Here is a 2,514-nt window from a genome sequence, read left to right as displayed (position 1 = left end):
TTCTGAGGCTGAGTTTTAAAGCAGTATGGTATTAAGATGACCTACCTCATAGCACTAATATAGAACTTAAGAGAACCTGGAATCCAAAGCCACAAGATTTGACTGGCTTGGATGTCCAACTCTATGTAACCATTTCCAATGTCCTGCCAAGCAGTTTTGTAGCTCCTGCTTCAATTTCACCCCAGACCTCATTACATTACAAAATTTGCGTTTAAACTAGAAGAGTTCCAACTGACAAAGCGTCCTCCTTAAAAAGTTGAAGTGATGCTTTTTTACTCCCTGGTGTAAACCATTTCTACTTGAAAACTTCTACCATCTCCCACCCAAATGTTCTCTCCTCCACACTAAGTATCCTCTATGAAGTCTACTTCCCATCAGGTGGAAAGACATTTAGCAGTCACCATCTCTAAGAACGGTCACCACCCTCATGGCAAGGATTTTGTACTCAATAGTTCAGAGCCCCCCAGGCACACTATCAATGGTGACAAAAGGTGTGGAGCCTCTTTTTGTACAGACTGGATTTGTCACAGATTTACGAAGTCAAGAATTCCAGATGAAGTTTTTCAGCCTTCACCTGAAGGTCATGAAAAATATGGTGGGGATCCACAGCAACCTTATAAACTGGATATTGTTACCAGAATAAAAAGTACAAAAAGACGTCCATATTGGGAGAAAGATTTAATAAGGATGCTTGGGTTACAAAAAGCACATACTCCTCAAGTTCACAAGAATATCCCTTTGGTGAAGGCAAAACTGAAAGCGGTTAAACGTTTGATAAGAATCAAGCCCCTGAAACTGCCACGAGTTCTCCCAACGGAGGAGGACATGTCCAACGCGTGCCTCAAGAGCACTGGGGAACTGATGGGGGCGTGGCTTCAGAACCCTGAGCACCAGGAAGAAAAGAAGTCCTGATGGCCTCGCAGCTTCAGAGTAAAAAGTGCAAGTCATGTCTATGTAAAGATGGTGAGAAAGTGTTCTCATTAAAATATGTTTTAAATTCTAGTCATTAAAAGAAATATAAAGATATTTTCCAGATCCCTTCAATATCTGGGGTCTCTTCTTCACATGTGGCAGTTTGCCAGTGACCCAAAATCAAGCACAATAATCCAAGAGCAAGCATAATGAAGCATCACATTCTTAGATATCTACTACGTACTTATATTAAAGCTGTCTTAGTTGAGTTTAGATGTTTGTCCAGAGCTTTCATGGTATTTCCATTTCTGAGATGATGACGTGCCCTGTGCATTATCTATATGCCCTTGCTATAAGGTCTATGTTGACCTGCCTTTTATGTCCTGTTGCAGATCCTGGTGGACAAATGTTCAAGCAGCTGCCTTAACTCTATACTTACCTGTTGTATAAGGAAAAGTAATTGTAGGATTTCCTACTTACAAAGATATGACCCTGAGATGGAGTATTTGCATTAGATACATCAAACACTAGGATCTTTACATTTTTTCCTCCCTTAATGTCTATTTTGACCCAATATAAACAAAGTCTGGGCATGATATAATATCAAACCATTATATGTGTCTATAGGTTGCTTAAAGACTATCCCAAAGAGGGAAATTCAGGAAAAATTCCAGTATAATTTAATTGTTCACATTATTTTTAAACAAAAGCAGATGGTTATATTTTATAGAATTTTGCTCTATTGAATGACTTGTTTTGGCACAATATAAAGTCAAGTAATGTTCAGACTGGGGACCAGGGTGAAATGGTGCTGTTTATGTACGTGACGTAGGAAGATCTGAGCATGAAGGTCAACTAGGTGTAGACTAATGTTGGTTCCCTTTTATTTATTAAGTGAAATTGACATGCCTTAGATGACAGGTAAAGCTACACAACTTTTCCCATCTTGGCTCTTGTGACACTTCTCTGCAACTTTCACATTACACTATTAGAACTTTCATGTTACAACTTTCACATTATGGCCGTACCTCTAAAATATACCACATGGCCTCACTTTCCAGTCTTTGCCTACACATTTTCCTGTTCTAGAATGCTCTTTCATTGCTGCATGTATGTGAATACTCTCACCATCCTACAGGCTCAGAGTAGAATGCTTAGATCAGCCCCTCAATATATAGCCATTAGCCTCACTTTTATGTGGGTGCTATGCTGGACTTCCTTATGATTTCCTTTCTCTTGGTGCATAGCCTAGTACCTGGTTTAGTTGACAAGCTGACTCATCTCTGGGCTCATGGGATTGATGTGGTCCTGCACTATCGCAGTCCTGCGCGCTGGGCTTGGAAATAAGAAAGAGAGTAAGACTCTATAGTTGTTGCAGAGAATACCAAGTTGAGTTCAAATACAAATTGTTTCCCCTCACTGATTTTCACTTGAATGGCACTTTACAAAAACTAATTTTGATACATGTTCCCTCTTTTCTATTAGCACTTCAAAGTCAACTTTGTGTTTTCTAAACTAAGAAAATCTTTCTGAATGGAATCACAATCTCATTTTCCATGTACTACTGCCTGGGACCACCTCAGGGAATCTTGACAGCATGTA

At 39.5% G+C, this 2,514-nt stretch overlaps 1 pseudogene across 1 annotated transcript; it reads left to right on the top strand.

Annotated features, from left to right (window-relative positions):
• The first annotated feature begins 357 nt into the window (after positions 1 to 357).
• LOC113629605 (39S ribosomal protein L30, mitochondrial pseudogene) lies at positions 358 to 1,002 on the top strand (annotated as a pseudogene). The gene has a single exon (XR_003436627.1). The product of XR_003436627.1 is annotated as a 39S ribosomal protein L30, mitochondrial pseudogene (transcript).
• The last annotated feature ends 1,512 nt before the right edge of the window (positions 1,003 to 2,514 follow it).

The sequence above is a fragment of the Aethalodelphis obliquidens genome, unplaced genomic scaffold, assembly GCF_003676395.1.
Source record: "Aethalodelphis obliquidens isolate GAN/ISIS:26980383/991018 unplaced genomic scaffold, ASM367639v1 scaffold27, whole genome shotgun sequence".
Taxonomy (NCBI): Eukaryota; Metazoa; Chordata; class Mammalia; order Artiodactyla; family Delphinidae; genus Aethalodelphis; species Aethalodelphis obliquidens.
The sequence above is the reverse complement of the archived record's forward strand: the minus strand, read 5'-3'. Positions and strand labels throughout refer to the sequence as shown.